Here is a 19175-nt window from a genome sequence, read left to right as displayed (position 1 = left end):
GCTGAGCTGCCGCTGCCGGCCGGCTGGGAGGAGGCGCGCGACTACGACGGCCGCGTCTTCTACATCGACCACAACACGCGCCAGACGTCGTGGATCGACCCCCGCGACCGGTAAGGGCCACCACGCCGGGGGCCAGGGCGAGAGTCGGGACGCCGCTTCTGGGCTGGGACTTGCCAGGAGGTCCCCGAGTCCAGGCAACGACGGGCTTCCCTCTCGCAGCTGGGACTGTCCAGGGGCCGCCCGAGTAGGGGCGCGGATGGGAGTGCCCCCATTTCCTACGCCCAGGGAGAGGTTCGAGAACCCCAGGAGGCGCCCCACCCCCGGGGCCCAGGGCCTCGAGCCCCCGGGTCGCGAGCCGTGGCCTCCTCCCTCTGACTCGGTTCCCTCACGTCACCCACTGTCCGGCGCCGGGGAGCTGGGCGCCTGGAATTTCCTCCGCTGGGCTGACGGATGGCTCGCTTTTCCTCTTTCCGCGGGGCCTCGCCCATCCCTGCCCCGGGCCTCTGCGGCCCGCTGGCTCGGCAGGCGACCCTAGCCGTTCTGTGGTGAGCTGAGCTGTCACCTGGGAGCACAGACGTCGCTACCCGCATCGGGATGTGGGTTACTTGTCTGGCAGGGTCAGCCTTTTCCATCCAAAGCTTGATGCCAGACGAGGCACTTCATGGATTCCCACCCAGATGGAGTTGGGAGAGCCTGTTCCCAAGCTGTGCAGAGTTGCTCTTCAGCTCCTAAAAAAATCAAGCGAGTTAACATGCCGTTTGAAATCCCGCGGCGGACGGCGGCCAGCATGGGAGATGATTAGACCCAGATGGTTTCGGAAGAAACGAAAAACAAAAGTGGTCTTTCAGGTCCCCTTTTGTGGCAGATATGCATAGGACACGAAGTTGCCTTATTATTCATATAAGTAAATCCAATCTCGGAAACACTACTAGATTTCACTTAATCAAGTTCCCTTGGTGGAGTTTCCCCTTCATTTTTTTCTCAGTTGTCCACTGGTTTCAAGGGTTCCTCTGCATTCTTTGTGGAATTGTGTTGAACCCTAGTGTTTCCACTGGTCATCTGATATCTTGTCCTATCTAGAGTAACTTCACCTTGGGCCTGAGTGCCAAAAAGGAAACGCTGCCGGCTTTCCAGTGATTTCGACTTTTGAAAGGGCCCAGTGTGGTGACATTGTGCCTGCTTCCTCCTGCCCACGCAGGAAAGGCAGCGCTGCATGGCACGGGTGTTTTAAAATAAACGTTTGAGGAGGGAAGTGCTGAATTGTTTAAAGATTTCTCTGGGCTCAGATAGGGAAAAACCAAACCAAACCAAAAGATTGTGATTCTGTAACATTCTCTCCGAACATGGCTGAGCTCTGGACTCAGAAACGGCTCTAGATCCTAGTACACTTTTATGGGTTAAAAAGATGCTTAGTGTAAAGTTACTTTGAAAATCAGGTGAGATCATATTGTAATTTTAACCAAAAGCTAGCCCCACAGCTGCTTGATCAAGCCTGGGATAGTTCTGGACTTGGTAGAACTGCTCAGAATCGGGCCCTTCATGCTGTCTGTTACAAACCCAAACAACTGGAAAATGAGCCAATTAAAAAGACCGTTTTGTTCAGAAAAGGCTAAAGCTCGTTTTATGAGGGTAATAGAAAACAGTTGTGGTCATATTGGAGTGGGAATGCCTAATGAAAAATAGAAATGTAAGAATTTCTGTTTCAATGTATGACCCGTGACCTAGTTGAACAGATACTAGAGAGATCAGGTTGTGGAAACATCGTTCCCCTGTAGTTCATCCATATTTCCCATGTTCCTCTTTCCCCAAATCCGCTTGTGCTATTGAACGACGTTTTTCACTCTCTGCCGACATCTCTTACTGGTTTGTAAAAAGCACCGTTTCTAATGCTAAACATGTCGATTGAGTGGACAAAAGTGAATGTTTCACATTTTTTATAAAGTAAAACCATGTGTATACTTTCAGAGACAATGTTTTTATAGTGAGTGAAAATTCAGGGGACAGCTTGAACTTCAGCTCCCAGAATACCTTGCCCGAAATATGTATGGAATGTTCAGCAGGCCACAAACATTTAAGTGGAGGTGGCTGAAGGCTCTAATAGTCTCTGCAGCTCCACTTTAACAGCAGAGCGTTGCCGATTTTTACGGTGGCCACTTATTCTTTAAAGTTGTTATTAATTTTTGTTACATGGGCAGAGCTGTGCTTCCAAGCGCAGCGTTTTCTCCCATGTGCATCTGATACTCTTAAAACCGTTCTTGAGTCATGTTCAAGTCTCACAACCAGGAACTGGCGTTCAAGAAATGAGCCAATGGACCCCCAAAACTATTGCCCTGAGATAATCTTTAAACCTTAAACCAAAAACATCTTGTGAAGTCTTCTTAAAACCAAGCAATAGTTTAGCTTAACTAGTATTGAGCATTGTGCTCTTTTAAGATCTAGCTCTGTGGGATCAAATGGACAATAGCCAACTCGAAAGATTAGATAGGAGACTTAAGGGGCAGTGAGTTTATGTTAATGAAGGAGAAACAACTCTGAAAGGGAGGGTGAGAATGGTTGCACAACTTGAAGACTGTAATCATTGCCTCAGAATTGTATATGTAGAAACTGTTGAATTGATGTATGTTTTGCTGTGTATATTCTCAACAACAACAAAATAAGTAAAAGAAAGAAATGAACCGACAGGAAAGAATCCCAATAAATAATAGCTTTTCATAAGTACTGTAAGTGATATTGTGGAGAAATAAGTAAATGCAGTAGGTTAGGTGAAAATTGCTGCAGACTTAGAAATATCATTTCCTATGTGAGTTAACAAAAACTATAATAGCGTTAAATTATGCTGCTGTGAGCAGAGTAAGTGGGGGCCAAGGATTGTAAACAAAATCTCTTGGAAGTTTTAGAGTAATTCCATTCAGTGTTGTGTTCAACAACATTTGATATTGCCAGCTCAGTGAGGGCTGGTGATTTATTGCAACTGTAGTTTCTTTTTAAAGTTATAACAAAGAGCATGCAATCCTGAGGATACATCTTTACAGCTGTGGCTAAAGTCTCAGTATTTTAGAAACAGAATTTTTAATTTTGATTACAAACCCACCTTAGGTGTAAGTTCATTATTTCTCTAAACCAGTACTGTGCGTATAAATTTTGTAGTTTGTTTACTGGGAATCATACCCTGAAACTTTGTTGAAAAATATAAAACGAATTTATCATTTCTTTGGCACGTGGTTTACATTTAGCAGCTTTTATTCTGTGTATTCTGCATATATTAACTCAGAGTACAGTCACCACCTTACAGAACTGTACCCCAAAGTATTTACCATTTGGGCAGAAATTTTGGGAAAAAAATTTTTCCCTCTTTGGAAGAATTTAAGGAGCCCTGGTGGTACAGTGGTTATAGCGCGTGGCTGCTAACCAGAAAGTTTGGTGGTTTGAACCCACCAGCCGCTCCATGATAGAAAGATGTGGAGGTCTGCTGCCGTAAAGATTAAATGAAACCAACCAAACCTGATGCCGTCGGGTCAATTCCGACTCATACTGACCCTATAGGACAGAGTAGAACTGCCCCATAGGATTTCCAAGGAGTGGCTGGTGAATTCGAACTGCTGACCTTTTGGTTAGCAGCCAAATGCTTAACCACTGCACCACCAGGGCAGCCTTGCAAATCCTATGGGGCAGTTCTACTCTGTCCCGTAGGATTGCTATGAGTCGGAATCAGCTTGACGGCAATGGGTCAGAAGAATTTGGTATTTATATGTACAGTTCCTGCAGAGTGGTTTTGATGTTATTATTCTATAGATTGACCGAGTGGTTGAAACTTAATGTTGGCTGATATCACATTTGAGATCAAAGCAGTATGTAGATAATCATGCCAATGGTAGAAGACCAAGATTATATCATAGTGTATGTTTTTAAGGGACAGATTTGTGCATGAGACAGGATTTGACCTGTACTACCTGGAGGAGTCTGTGGTATATTAAGTCCTTTGAACAGCCTTTCACTTTAAGGAGAAAACAATCCATGGTTCTGGAATTTGCCAGGTTAGAGCTCCATGTGACAGAACCAGATGACATCATCGCTACCTTCTTGGAACCTTTATTGAGTATTAATTTATAGGAGGTTTTCTATATTTATCTCACAGACACTATTTCTGGATTATATAAACTGCGGTGGCTGGGCTTTCTGATAACAGTTTCTCCATTTTTCAGCCTTTCAGTTTGTAGATAGTGTTTGAATGAACACGTGGGAGCATCTTGCTTTTAAGGCCATACGTGGCCGGCCCCGGGGAGAATCTTCTCTTGCTTCCATTTAGATTGTCAACAACGACTTCTTGGTCTCTTTCTTTTTTTTTTTAAAGAAAAGTGAATGGAAAAGTCATTTAGTTCTAAAAATAGTTCCCGGATGTTTGGAAACCTCTTTTCTCCCCTTTCACTCTGCTTTTGGAAGAGAAATAATGTGTATTACCTCCTCTGGTAGCTTCGACTTCAGGAACCCTTGGATCAAGTGACATGTTCAAGATAACCTGGTGAGCCTGGCGTGGGCTTCTTGACCTCTCTCCCAGGTCTTTTTCCCAACGTTGACTGCCTTGCCAGTGAATTCAGTAAAATCAATCAGATAGAATAAAAGCAAAGTTAAATTCTACTGAGTTTAGTGATCTCCATTTAAATCAAATAAAGCAAAGAAATATTTACAGAGACTCTTGGCCTCCTGTGTGTTGGGACAGTATGTGGAGACCAAGAACTATGTAACCATTTGGCTGGGAGATGGGACACAAGCATATAAAAGGAAGACAGTGAGAGTCGCAAGGTATCCAATGATTCATTCAGTTCCTCAGGTGGTGATTGCATCTGAGAAAAGGGTGAGGGGCTCACTTGAGGCTGGGGTAGTCTTTATCTTTGTCCATCCTTCTCCTGGGTTGAGGGTTTCTTGTGCTTTTCCAGTGCTGGGGAGTAAAGGGGACAAGTGCCTGGAGGTGGGGAAGAAGAAAGTGAGAAAAATGCTGGAGATGAGGACATGCTGGGTGGGTTTGGAACAAATCAGGGAATCAGCCAATGTGACTGACACAGAGTTGTCACATAAAGGAGGTAAGACTTGGGCCAGACTATGCATAGCTTAGAGACCTCCACACGCTTTGGAGTTAGAGGAGCTAGCATCATCTTGTTCAGACTCCTCATTTGGCCCTTTAGGGCCACAGCCAAGGGGCTTGAGCTGGGGTTCCCCCAGTAGGTGGAAGGGTAGGCATATGAGCTGGGGCCTTCTGACCCCCAGTCCAGTGTTCTTTCTAGCATGCCACCCAACTGCCCAATCCCTGCCCATTTTTAAACGTCCTACATCTTTTCATTCGTTCAACAACTGGTGATTTGTTGTACAACCTGGGGGACTTAAGCACTCTTCCAGGGCTTGGAGCTCCAGTGATGAGCAAAACCAGACAGGTCTCTGCCTCAATGGGGCTGACGCTTGTGCTCGCAAGAGGCCTTCTTCCCTGAGGCCTTGCCACGCTGCCCCTGCCCACGAGTTTCTCCCTCCTACGATCCCTTGGTTCTGTGATTGTTGTTGTTGTTAGCTGCCGTCAAGTTGACTCATGGCGACCCCATGTGTGCAGAGTAGAACTGCACCATAGGGTTTTCAAGGCTGTGACCTTCTGGAAGCAGATTGCCAGGCCTGTCTCCCAAGGCACTGCTGGGTAAGTTCGAACTACCAGCCTTTCGGCTGGTAGTTGAGCACTTAACTGATGCACTACCCAGGGACTCCTGTGATTATAGCAGGCGTTATTATCTAGGTATTTGTGTGATGCTTTCATCAAAAGCCCACAACAGTTACACAGAGTGTAGGCGGAAGGTGATGAAACTGACGCTAAGGGAAGTTGACTTAGTTGCCTCAGTTCACCCAGCCAGTGAGGGGTAGAGTCTGTCTGACTCCAGAGCTGGAGCCCCTGTCCACCACCTCGGCTAGGTGACTGTGTTTTTCCCTTTGCACTTTGTGGGGCTCAGGCAGCTGTGTTTTCTCCACTCCTCTGGAGATGCCAGTGTGCTGCCACGGGTTAGACCCATTTTGTGCCAAGACTAGCAGAAGAGTGGCACAGGAGGTGCTGGTGTTTCACCACATTGGAGATGGAAATTTTCACATTGAGAGACTCTATCCACATATTCATTTCTCTCTGCACATTGAGCCACGACCGTCATTTGCCTTTTCTAAGAAGTAGACCCTGTTCTCGTCCTGTGGACCAGCTGGGTAGACCTATAGTAGGATCCTGACTGCCATATAGCTAGCTGTGCATCTTTGGGCAAGTTTTATAACCTCTCTGAGCTTCAGTTTACTCGCATATAAACTGGGAACAGTAAGGGGCTGCGGAGATGGTTCAGTGAAGTAAGGGAGGCAGAGTGCGGGGTCTGTGTTGGGCGTGTCATCAGCACCAGGCAAAATGAAGCTTATAATTCTTTATTATTATAAGCATCGCAGTGGGGTGTGGTTGGCAAGCTGCTGGTCAGGAATAGAGAGAGGCAGAAGCCCAGTGGGCTGACCATCCATGGTCATGTGCAAGTGTAGAATAGGATGGGCATGTTTGCCTACGGAGTACAAATATAACCTTTTGTGTAACAAGCCAGGAGAGAAAAAGTGATGTTCTAGTTTGTCTACATGCATAAAGTTCCTGGAGCCCTGGTAGCGCAATGGTTAAGCGCTTGGCTGCTAACTGAAAAGTTGGCGATTCGAACCCACCCAACAACTCTGCGGGAGAAAGACCTGGCGATCTGCTCCTGTAAAGATTACAGCCTGGAAAACCCTATGGGGCAGTTCTGCTCTGTCACATGGTTTCGATATGAGTCGGAATCTACTCCATGGCACCCAACAAGAGCAATAAAGTTCCTTAAGGATGCATATGAAACTAGTAACAATGGTTACTTGTCTTGGGGTGGTGGGAGTAGGAACTGTGAAGATGGGGTCACAGGCATGGGAGAGACTTTTCACTTCATATCTTTTTATCCCTTTTGCTTTTTTTAAAAAAAATTATTGTGGTTAAATATATATTAACAAAACGTTTGCCATCTTAACCATTTTCAAGTGTACAATTCAGTGACATTAATTACATTTACCTGTTGTGCTACCATCACCACCATCCATTTCCAAAAGTTTTACATCACCCCAAACAGAACCTCAGTACCCCTTCCTTTGGCTTTTTGAACCAGGTGTATATATTGACTCTTCAAAGAATTAAATGGCAAAAATTAAGCATAGAATCAGAGGATGGGATTATAGGTATGAGTTTAAGAACCCCTTCCTCCTTCTCCCACTCGCTCCTTCTCCTTTTCCCTCCACCATCATTCCCTGAATGTAGATTTATATGGCAAGTTTATATTCGCCTAACTTGAGCCCAGCACATTAGGGTCTCAGTTACATTCCTGTTGATCATGATGATCCAACTCAATAAAATGTAACAATGTTGATATTAGATGGATATTTTCAGCTCTTTGTAACTTCTGGAATTTCAGCATTGTCCCAAATAGCTATTTTATTCTTAAAAAAAAAAAAAAAGAACCCAAACCTGTTGCCATCAAGTCGATTCTAACTCATAGTGACCCTGTAAGACAGAGTATAACTGCCCCATAGGGTGTCCAAGGTTGTAAATCTTTACAGAAGCAGACTACCAGATCTTTCTCCTGTGGAGCAGCTGGTGGGTTCGAACTGCCAGACTTTCAGTTAACAGCCCAGCCCTTAACCCCTATGCCACCAGGGCTTCTTGTTTTATTGCATACTGCCTGCAAATTGCTCATCCCATCTTTTTTGAAAATTATCTCTTACACTTTTTTCCTGGGCCTCTGTTAATTTTTGAGAAGCGTCAGTTACGTAGGAACAGATGGTTATTCTTAGCTGGCTTGCGTGAACCCCATGAGGGTTTGGCGTGGGGGAGTTTAGAGCTGCTTGGCCCAGGATGACTGGCAGACTGTGCCTTGAAGGTCAGGGGAGAGGCCAGGGTCATGTCCATCTGGTCTGCTGGATTTAGATTGCCAGGGCCATTGCCTGGCATTTGGAGACCAATGCATGGATGCCTTTGGTTATACCTCAGCCTCCCCCACTACATTCTCTTTGCTTCTGTCCTGAAATACTTGCTATTTTTCTTTGCCTTTCATGCAAACTGACCTGCTTCTAAGAGCAAATGAATGTGCTTAAAGAGGGGGTGATGCTGTGCTGACGCTGGGCCCCTCTGAGGCCAGTAGTCCTCATTGATGGGGTCTAACCATGCACTTCATGTGATGGGCCAACCAACTGATGTGGCCAAAGCAGGAAGAACTTATTAGAAAGTGATTGTTCAAAAGAACTAGATAGTGTCCGGCTACCATTACTGATCATTTTGATCAAAGATTCTATAGAAGAATCCTGATCAAAAGGGGGAAGAATGCAGAACAGAATATCAAATTCTCAATGGAATCCAGACTTTCTGGAGCCATTGAAGCTAGATAAATCCCAGAAACTATTGCCCTGAGATAATCTTTAAACCAAAACTATCCCCTGCAGTCTTCCTTGAACCTAAAAACAGTGTATCATAATAAGTAAAGTATGTCTGCCTTGAGCATTGTTCTTTCCAAGAATTTTCTGTGTGAGATCAAATTGACAACAGCAGCTTGAAAGGTTAGATAAGACGCTTAGGGGGCAGTGAGTTTAAGTCAATGATGGTGGAGTAATTTGGAGAAGGATAGCGAGAATCTTTGCTCAACTTCAAGAATGTAACCAATGTCACTGATTGTACATGTAGAAATTGTTGAAATGATGTATGGCTATGTATATTTTCACCAAAAAAAAAAAAAAAATCATCTGACGTCCTTTTACCCAAGAGTTCGCTGATTGAGTTGTCTCTTTGCATTCCACAAAACATCCAAAGAGATGTTTAACTGTGTTTTATTGGCTATGCAAAGGCATTTGACTGTGTGGATCGTAATAAATTATTGATAACATTGCGAAGAGTGGGAGTTCTAGAACACTTAATTGTGGTCTTGAGGAACCTGTACATAGACTAAGGCAGTTGTTTGAACAGAACGAGAGGATACTGTGTGGCTTAAAATCAGGAAAGGTGTGCGTCAGGGTTGTATCCTTCACCATACTTATTCAATCTGTATGCTGAACAAATAATCTGAGAAGCTGGACTATATGAAGAAGAACACAGCAGCATCAGGATTGGAGGAAGACTCATTAACAACCTGCAGTATGCAGATGATAACAGCCTTGCTTGCTGAAAGCAAAGAAAACTTGAAGCATTTACTGATGAAGGTCAAAGACTATAGCCTTCAGTATGGTTACATCTCTACATAAAGAAAACAAAAATCTTCACAACTGGACCAATAAGCAACATCATGATAAACGGAGAAAAGATTGAAGTTGTCAAGGATTTCATTTTACTTAGATCCACAATCAACACCCATGGAAGCAGCAGTCAGGAAATCAAACGACATATTGCATTGGATAAATCTGCTGCAACAGACCTCTTTAAAGTGTTAAAAAGCAAACATGTCACTTTGAGGACCAAGGTGCACCTCACCCAAGCCATGGTATTTTCATTCGCCTCACATGCATGTGAAAGCTGGACAATGAATAAGGAAGACTGAAGAAAAATTGATGCCTTTGTCCCACTTTGGTGAGTGGCGTCTGGGGTCTTAAAAGCTTGCGAATGGCCATCTAAGATGCATCAGTTGGTCCCATCCCACTTGGAGCAAAGGAAAATGAAGAAAACCAAAGACACAAGGAAAATATTAGCCCAAGAGACTAAAGGACCACATAAGCCAGAGACTCCACCAGCCTGAGACCAAAAGAACTAGATCATGCCCGGCTGCCACTAATGTCCGCCCTGACAGGGAACACAACAAAGGGTCCTGGACGGAGTGGGAGGAAAATATGGAGCAGAACTCAAATTCACATAAAAAGACCAGACTTAATGGTCTGACAGAGACTGGAGGAACCCCCGAAACTATGGCCCCTGGATTCTCTGTTAACCCAGAACTGAAACCATTCCCGAAGCCCACTCTTCAGACAAAGATTAGACAGGAGTATAAAAAAATAATACGCATGAGGAGTGTACTTCTTAGTTCAGTCAGATACACGAGACCAAATGGGCAACTCCTGTCCGGAGGCAGGATGACAAGGCAGGAGGGGACAGGAACTGGTTGAATGGACACAGGGAACCCAAGGTGGAAAGGGGGAGTGTGCTGTTACATTGTGGGGATTGCAACTAATGGCACAAAACAATATGTGTATAAATTTTTGTATGAGAAATTCACTTGAGCTGTAAACGTTCATCTAAAGCACAATAAAAATGATGCCTTTGAATTATGGTGTTGGCGAAGAATATTCAATATACTATGGACTGCCAGAAGAACAAACAAATCTGTCTTGGAAGAAGTACAGTCAGAAAGCTCCTAGAAGCAAGACATGTTATCAGGAGGGACTAGTCCCTGGAGAAGGACATCATGCCTAATAAAGTAAAGGGTCATTGAAAAAGACGAAGACAAAGTGGCTGCAGCAGTGGGCTCAAGCATGGCAATGATTGTGAGGATGACGCAGGACCGGGCAGTGTTTCGTTTTGTTGGACATAGTGTCTGTTGCTATGAGTTGGAACTAACTTGACGGCACCTAACAACCTAACAACAGGTCTACTTTATGTAAGGCAGGGAAATGTCCACCTTCAGAATTCGAGGTACATAAACGTTTAACTCTTGGGAGAATTGGGGAATGGGGACTCCCCCATTCTTTTTTGTGCTGTCAGGTTAGTGAGGCCCCTGTAGTTATTATGCAAGATGGGACCATTGGTGGAGGCAGGAAGGGTGCCTGGGACCCCCCCTTTACATGTCTTTGTAACTTCCTGTGAATCTATAATTATTTTGAAATTAGAAGTTTAATAAAAAAGGAAATCAGAGTGAAGGAAGAGTGTAAAGGTATTTATAGTTAAAATAAAATTATACCTTCTCTTCCCCTTTAACTCACCAGTGAACTATATCATCCAAGACAGTGGCTCTCAGCTATGGGGTGGTGGGGGTGGTGGTGTGATTTGCCCCCCAAGGGTCATTTGGTGATGTCTGGAGACATTTTGGGTTGTCAAAACGGGTTTTCTGGAGACATTTTGGTTGTCAACTCAAAAGCCAGTGGAATTAGGACTTGGAGGCCAGGGCTGCTGCCCAACATCCTACAATGCACTGGCCAACCAACCCCTACCATTACCAAATATCAACAGTGCTGAGGTTGAGCCACCCTGTCTCAGCCAGTCATAGAGCATCAGGCCTGCAATTGGCTGAGGCTGGAGCACGTTGCCCAGGCCTGTCCAATGAGCTGTGAAGGGAGGCCTGAGACAGGTGTGGCTCCTTGCACTGGAAGACCTCGGTGGAAGTTAACTCCTCCTTCCTCTAACTGATGTCCTGTCTCCTTGTAAACCTGGGGCTGGGCAGCCACACTGCTGCTGCAAAAACCACAAGGGAGCTGGCTGAGAAGCTGACTGCGGCAGAGAGGAAAGAAAGACCCTGTGTCCGACCCAGTGAGTGGACAGATGAATTTAGGTTCTGGAGCTGGCTGCCCTGAACACTTTTTCTTCTGTGAAACAATAACACCTCCTTGTCCTTTAAAAGAGTCCCTGGGTGGTGCAAATGGTTAACACACTCAGCTGCTAACCAGAGGCTGGAGGTTTAAGTCTATCCAGAGGCACCTTGGAAGACAGGCCTGGCAGTCTCCTTCCAAAAAATCAGCCATTGAAGACCCTGTAGAGCACAGTTCTGCTTGGACTCACATGGGGCCACCAGGAGTCGGAGTCGACTCGACGGCCACTGGTTTGTCCTTTAAAGGCCAGTTGAATTGGGGTTTTCTGCTACTTGCAGCCAGCAAAGACATCCTCACTCATTTATTTTATCTCATGTTGCCCTGTAGTTTTCATAATTGGCATTCCTATTAGAGATGAAAACTTCCACTGAATGGCTCTCCTGTCGTTTGTGAAATAGTCCCCTATTTTGGACCATTTAGGTTGTTTCTGGATATTTATGATCGTAAATACTATAATTACAATGCTGTTTACGTGCAATCATTTTCTCTATAGCAGTTTTTTCACCTTTGCCTTAGGAGATGTTTCTAGGCATGGGATGAATGCAAGCCAAGGGCGTGCATTTGTTCGTTTTAATAAGCTTTAACTTTGGAATAGTTTTAGAGTTACAGAAAAGTTGCTAAGATAGAACAGTTTCCCCCGTTGTCACCATCTTATGTCACCTTGGTATGTTTGTCAAAACTAGGAGACCTGCCTTGATACATTACCATTCATTGGACTCCAGACTTTCTTTGGATTTCATGGTTTTGTTTTGTTTTGTTTTTTCACTAATGTCCTTTTTCTTATTCAGTGGTTTTAGAACTATTACATACGTTGCTGATATTTGTATGGTTCAACTTAATATTTATAAGTTTTTCCTGCATCTTTATTTTAGGGGTGTTTATTTATCTTTCTTACGTTTGACAAGCTTGTAAGGAGACCTCATGGTATAGTGCTGTGATTCAAACACATTTCGGAATCGTGAATCCTAAGAAAATCTGTGTTCAGGAAAATGCACAAGCTCATAGAAGCTTGCATTTGTTTTCCAGAGGTTTATAGACCTCTCGGAGCCCATTTATGCCTCCCAGAATAATGGGAGCTTGTTTTGAAATGGGCAGACACTCCAGAGATGTGTGCCCCACATACTGTAAGTATGGCTAAATGACTAAATGAATGAATGCATGCTTATATGTTTGCCATCACTACCCTAGGTACATCATGTAACATCCATTGAACAGTGATTCATGGAGAACCTTCCATGCTTTCTCTGACTCTTCTCCAGCCTCATACCCAACCCAGCATTAAACTGTGGTGTGCAGTCACGTGATGCAATCCCCATGTACTGGGTAGATTTCACATTAAAAGTGAAGCTATGCCAGCTGACCATTACTGAACATTTTGCTCAAAGATTCTATAGAAGAATCCTGACCAAAAGGGGGAACATGTGGAACAGAATTTAAAATTTTCATGGAATCCAGACTTTCAGGAGCCAGTGAGGCTGAATGAACCTCGAAACAATTGCCTTGAGATAATCTTTAAACCTTAAACTAAAAATGTCCCCTGAAGTTTTCTTTAAACCAAACAATAGATTACTTAATAAAGAATGTCTGCTTTGAGCATTGTGCTCTTTTAAAGAACTTTCTATATGGAGTCAAATTGACAAAAGCAACTTGAAAGGTCTTATAGGAAGCTTAAGGGGCAGTGAGTTGATGTTAACGGTGGAGGAACAATTCAGAAAAGGAGGGTGAGAATGGTTGCACAACTTGAAGAGTGTAATCAGTGTCACTGAACTATACATGTAGAAAATGTTGAATTGGTGTATGTTCTGCTCTGTGTATTTTTAACAACAACAACAAAAAATTATATTAAAAAAGTGAAGCTATGAATGAACCTCAAAAACACAATGCTAATGGAGAAAAGCAGGCACAAAAGACCACCAGTTTTGTAATTCAGTTTATATGAAATATCCAAAACAGGTACATTTTTAGAGACAGTCAATACTAATGGTTACCTGGGGCTGAGGGTAGGAACAGGGAGTGACTGTTAATGGGATGAGGGAACTTATTGGGGTGCTGGAAATATTCTAAAACTGGATTGTGGTAATGGCTGCTGAACTCAGTAAATTTACTAAAAATCATTGAATCATATGCTTACAGTAGGTGACCTTTATTGTATACGGATTTTACCGCAAATAAAGTTGTTAAATTAAAAGAATAACAATAATAAAGCTGCTTTTAAATTCAGCAGTTATGTTGACTTTATAGTTGGAGAGACCAGGCTGTGTAGATTAGCCTTGGCAGCCTCTAACCCCGCAGAAGGCCTTTGGGCGTCTCGAAATGTCCATACAATTGCCAGGAAAACTTGCCAAGAAGCCACATGTTACATTGCCCAAGAGCTTGGCCAATTGAAAGGGGAGATTACCACCTGGTAACAACCTGGTAATCATTACTAGATTCAAAATATAGTTGATTTTCACTAAGGCGACTGACTTTTCATTTGTAGGAATGTACCTTTTAGGATGACTCACTAGTATTGCTGTTTGTTGTAGTAAAGTTGAACTAATATCTGGTTACGGGACAGTATCTGGAGTAAAGTGAATTTTGTGGATAAAGGACTAGTCCATATTTGGGCCTTTAAATAGCAGCGTTGTTTTCCATCCATTTTTAGAAGAACCTTTGAAAGTTGTCTTACACACTTTTTGTTTCTTCTTAGATCTGTTAAAGTAATGGAACGTTTTCTTGATAATTAGGGATTCTAAAGGTGAACCTTGGGTTTTGTGTGTTCTGGAATGTACCACTCACTGCAGGGACCACCCAAGTGTGGTTAGCACTGATTTTGACTTTGTCTCTGCTACTTGCTATGAGCCCTCAGGCAGGTTAGTTGGATTTAGTTTCCTCTTCTGTAAAATGGGGGCAAAGTCTCTTGCCTCTCAGATTGTTTTGAAGATTTAATAAGATTACGGAAAGCACTTAGGTCAATGTCTAGTGCATAGTAGACACTCAAATTTTGACTGTTCTTATGGTCTTAGTAAATAGTCATTCGGGTATGTGATTTTTCAGTGTCTGCTCTTCTGCCCATCAAAATTTCCTCCCTCCATTATGCCACTTCTGCTTCTGAATTGCTTTCTTAATTTACTCAGAGTTGGCGGAGCATGGGCCTGCTGAAAGCCCGCCAGTGTGAGAGACAAGGGCTCGAATGTCACGATAACTATTTTTTCTCTGTGCTTAGAGCTGTTTTTTGCATTCTCCTTGTTTTGTGGCTGGGTAAGTGAAGTTGCTGGGAATTGGAATATTAACTAAAGAGAGAGAACAGACTAGAGCCGAGGCCATCAAACTTTGTCTGTACAGGGCCAGATAGTAAATATCTTCGGCTTTGTGGCCGTGTGGTCTCTATCACAACTAGTCAACTCTGCCACTGTAGCGCAGAAGGAGCCATAGACAGTACATAAGCAAATGAGTGTGACTGTTCACCAAGAAAACTTTATTTCCAAAGACAGGCTGTGGGCTGGATTTGGCCCGTGGGCTATAGTTTGCCAGCCTGTGATCTGTGTCATGCTTGTATGTGTACCATGTTAATGTAACCAAAGCTTTTATGTCCTGAATTTCCATTATTGTGGTATTAGCTTAGATAGAAATCTGAAAATACTCCAGATATTTACAGAATGATTGATTTCTAGTTGTGGATGTCATTGTGCTCTGGAACTGGGTATTTGCGGTACTCAGTGATACTAGAGACTTTAAAATTCACATCTGATGATTAGAACTTGTTCTGTAACTAATAGTTATTGGACAAATATTAAGGATGAAAATTGATTCAAAGTAAAGATCTCTAGCAAATCTCAGCCACCTTCTAAAATAACTACGTGACTGTTGTCATATGTGTATTAACAGCTTTTGGATGCACACTTATGTATGCATGTGAACTTGCTTTTGGGATAAAATGAAGTTGTCCAAATTGCTGTGCTGTTTGGGTCTTGGAAGGAGTATGAAGTAGTTGCAAGGGAAACCCTCCAAGGGCAGAGCCCAGGGAAGAGAGGGTGGCATGTCTATCCTAACACTTCTAGAAATTTCTTGCTCTTGGGGGACTCACTTTCTAGTGGTGGGAGACAGGAAAGTGTGTGGAACGGGATTAGAGGAAGGCAATTAACAGTTAAAAGTTAACTTAAACAGTTGGCTTCAATATTTTTCCTAGTAGCATGTGCCCAAAGCCCTAAACTATGGTTCACTAATCCCACTAAAACAGTGGTTCTCAACCAGGGGCGATTCTGCACCCCCTTCCACCTGGGGACATTGGACAGTGTCTGGACAATTTGGTTGTCACAACTGGGGGTGAGTGCTGCTGGCATCTAGTGGGTAGAGACCATGGATGCTGCTACATATCCTACAATGCATGGAATAGCCCCTCAGCAAAGAGTGATCAGCCCAATTGTCAACAGTTCCAAAACTCAGCTCTCCGGGCACCACTGAACCATTCTGGGAAAGGCCTTGGCCTTATGGAGTGTGCATTCCAGTGGCAGGAAATGGCAGTAACAAGGACTTAGGGAGAAAACTCCAGCAGGGTCAGCTGGCTGGGCTTGTGGCGGTGTGGAGTGCTGTTTGATGCAGGGTGGTTAGGGAAGACTTCACTGTCCAAGTGGCCTTTGAGCTGACGCCTGCAGGAGGTGGGGAGGGAGCAGAGGTGTGTGGGGACGGAGGCTTCCAGGAAAAAGGCCCCACAAGGGCGGGAGCCTCCTGAAGGGCCTTGTGGGCCATTGTAGGGACTTTGATTGTTACTCAGAGTAACTCGAGAGCCATGTGATTGGGGAGACTTGACATTTGATTGGGGTCACTCTGACTGCTGTGGGGGGATAGACAGGTGAGATCTAAAGCAAGAGGACAGGTTAGGAGATGGTGGCCACGAAGCGGCCAGGCGATGGTGGCTCAGGCTGAGCAGGGAACAGTGGGGACGCTCCTAGACCTAGCCGTGGTTTCTTGAGGAGCTGGACCTTGTCTTTTAGTTTCCAGTTGGATTCTTCCCTGCTCTTGAGGCCTGTCACCAGAGTCCTTGCAGGGTTGGGGACTGTTATGGATTGGATTGTGTCCCCCAAAAATATGTGTTATAAATCCTAATCCCTGTACCTGTGGTTATCTCATTTGGGAGTGGGTTTTTTGTTATGTTAATGAGGCAGTATTAGTATAGGGTGTGTCTTAAATCAATCTCTTTTGAGATATAAAAGGGATTAAACAAGCAAGCAAGCAAGCAGAGATGGGGGAAGATAGATGCCATGCCACATGAAGATCACCGAAGAATCAAAAACAGAAGCTGAAGAGGAAAAGACCTTCCCACAGAACCGATAGAGAGAGGAAGCCTTTCCCTAGATCTGGGCCCTGAATTTGGACTTCTAGCCTCCTAAACTGTGAGGAAATACACTTCTCTTTGTTAAAGCCATCCACTTGTGGTGTTTCTGTTATAGCAGCACTAGATGACTAAGACAGGGACTAAACAGTTCTGCCAAAATGGCTGTCATTAGTGTAGTGTTTGAATCGGCACAGACGATCTCAGGTCCTTCTTGTTCAGTTTCACAGCTTTGCTGACGGGGGGGGGGGGTGCAAGGAATTCCATGGAATGGGAAATGTGTTTCGTTCTTGCTGTGTTAGCACTTGGGCTGCATACGTAAAGACCATGGCTTTAGAGAAGATTGATTCATGCCTTTTTTTTTTTTTTAAATTGTGGTAAATATAGGGGACATTGGTTCAATGGTAGAATTCTCGCCTTCCATGCGCGAGACCCAGGCCAGTGCGTCTCATGCGCAGCCATCACCTGTCTGTCAGTGGAGGCTTGCGTGTTGCTATGATGCTGAACAGGTTTCAGCAGAGCTTCCAGACTAAGATAGAGTAGGAAGAAAGGCCTAGCAATCTACTCCCAAAAATCAGTAAGTGAAAACCCTGTGGATCGCAACAGTCCAATCTGCAACTGATCACAGGGATGGCGTAGGACCTGGCAGTGTTTTGTTCTGTTGTACATGTGGTTGCCATGAGTTGAGGGCCGACTCAGTGGCAATTAACGATAACAACAAATAGCAAAACATTTGCCATTTCAATATTTTTTACATATACAATCTAGTGACGTTAATTATGTGTATCATGTTACGCAACCATCACCACTGTCTGTTTCCAAATTTTCCCATCATCCTTAAAGATTGATACATGCTTTTTGAATGCCCATATAATGCTATAGATTCTGTGTTTAGAAACTGATATCTTATTACTTTATTTATAAAGACTAGTGAGTAATTGTTTTCTCATGGGTGAGTAGTTTGGGATCTAAAATGATAGGGCTCAAGCTCATGGTGGCCAGCTCTGTAGAGCTTGTGCATTTTCCCCCCAGGAGAACATTGTGAATCTTCTTCAGTAGCACTGTGGTACCATTGGGTTTGCCTTAGAGAGAGTGATTCCGAAAGCATTCCCAATAAATCATTCTGTGGTGTATCTAGCCTAGGTTGACCCAAGATTGTCATCTTGTTAATGTCAGCATTAAAAGCCAAGACACCAGAAACCACTCCCTCCCATATCACAAACCTCCAAAATGTCACCCTGTAGATGGCATTTTGACAAAAATGTCAAGGATTAACAAGAATATCGTCTTGCCTTCAGAAGTAGTTACGGGAGGACAGAGTAGCATTTGCATTTTATGTGCCACCATCTTGCCCAGAACCAAGGATTCCTGTTTGAACAACTCCCAGCACTCAGCTCTGCCTTGGGGCTTTAGACATAATTACTTTCAATTTTTAAACAAGAACACATGTACTTATTATGTTTTTAAAGTTATTGGTAGAGAATTGTTTTTGTTACGCCATTTACCACCTAGCCACTTTTAAAATATGTATCACTATAAAGTTTTATGTAAACAAGTGATAAAACACTTGTTTCTTATGAGTCATTGTGAATGTCTCAGCGCTAAACTTAGGGCCAGCTCAGTAAATATTTGATGGAATCGAAAGTCCGCATTTCCTTCAGATGGACTTAGATAAAGTAGAGGAAAAAGATCACTTTCTTTCCATCTATTTAAGGGTGGTTGGTAGTGTCTTGGAGCCCTGACGGCGCAGTGGTTAAGAGCTACGGCTGCTAAGCAAAAGGTCGGCAATTTGAATCCACCAGCCACTCCTTGGAAACCCTCTGGGGCAGTTCTACTCTGTCCTCTATAGGGTTGCTGTGAGTCTGAATCGACTCGACAGCAACAAGTTTGGTTTTGGGGGGGGGTTTGGTAGTGTCTTAGGAGTCCCTGGGTGGTGCAAACGTTTAAGTGCTTGACTACTAACTGAAAGCTTGGTGTTTCAAACCCACCCAGAGGTGCCTCGGAAGAAGAGCCTGGCAGTCTACTTTTGAAAACTCAGCCATTGAAAATCCTATGGAGCACAGTTCTACTCTGGCACACATGGAGCCAGTATGAGTCAGAGTCGACTCGATGGCACCTGGCTTGTTTTTTTTCTTTTTTTTTGTTTGTAGTGTCTTTCATGGGTTAGACTGGGCCTCGTCCCTTTTTTTTTTTTTTTTTAAATATTTTATTGTACTTCAGGTGAAGGCTTACAGAACAGATAGTTTCTCATGTAACAGTAACACACATGCTGTTTTATGACATTGGTTAACAACCCCAC

At 43.8% G+C, this 19175-nt stretch overlaps 1 protein-coding gene across 1 annotated transcript in view; it reads left to right on the top strand.

Annotated features, from left to right (window-relative positions):
* The first annotated feature begins 9 nt into the window (after positions 1 to 9).
* The window catches only part of WWC3 (WWC family member 3), a 128624-nt gene continuing 109458 nt past the window's right edge, over positions 10 to 19175 (top strand). Inside the window, exon 1 of the mRNA XM_023740717.1 lies at positions 10 to 110. The gene's annotated coding sequence lies outside the window, so the exon portion shown is untranslated. The remainder of the gene's footprint in view (positions 111 to 19175) is intronic.

Source organism: Trichechus manatus, unplaced genomic scaffold, assembly GCF_000243295.1.
Source record: "Trichechus manatus latirostris isolate Lorelei unplaced genomic scaffold, TriManLat1.0 scaffold00162, whole genome shotgun sequence".
In the NCBI taxonomy this organism is placed as follows: Eukaryota; Metazoa; Chordata; class Mammalia; order Sirenia; family Trichechidae; genus Trichechus; species Trichechus manatus.
Note: the sequence above shows the minus strand (reverse complement) of the source record. Positions and strands in the feature narration are given on the sequence as shown.